At 35.7% G+C, this 286-nt stretch overlaps 1 long non-coding RNA gene across 1 annotated transcript; it reads right to left on the bottom strand.

Moving 5' to 3' along the window:
• Positions 1-69: 69 nt before the first annotated feature.
• Positions 70-286, bottom strand: LOC107059070 (uncharacterized). The gene is made up of 2 exons (XR_001472491.1): positions 243-286; positions 70-150 (listed from the first exon to the last, which is right to left on the bottom strand). It is a non-coding gene; the product is annotated as an uncharacterized lncRNA (long non-coding RNA).

The following is a 286-nucleotide window of genomic DNA, read 5'->3' as shown; positions in this document are numbered from 1 at the left end:
GCGTCTAACATCGTTGCGAGAGCCTAGACCATAGTATCTACCCTTGTGTGTTCCCCCTACAACTTTTTCTTTCCAAATCTGAGTGGACAGTTCAGGTGTCAATTGAACCGAACTATCTAGATTCTCAGCAACGTACTTATTAAAGTCATTCTGCATATTAAATATAAATATTGACATCAATATATATACATATCATAAATATATTCAGTATTGATATATATTTTTCATATTAAATAACTAACAAAAGTTCGTTCGGCCCTTTCCTCCACCCACACATCCGGATCCG

Source organism: Solanum tuberosum, unplaced genomic scaffold (assembly GCF_000226075.1).
Source record: "Solanum tuberosum cultivar DM 1-3 516 R44 unplaced genomic scaffold, SolTub_3.0 scf00810, whole genome shotgun sequence".
Lineage (NCBI taxonomy): Eukaryota > Viridiplantae > Streptophyta > Magnoliopsida > Solanales > Solanaceae > Solanum > Solanum tuberosum.
Note: the sequence above shows the minus strand (reverse complement) of the source record. Positions and strands in the feature narration are given on the sequence as shown.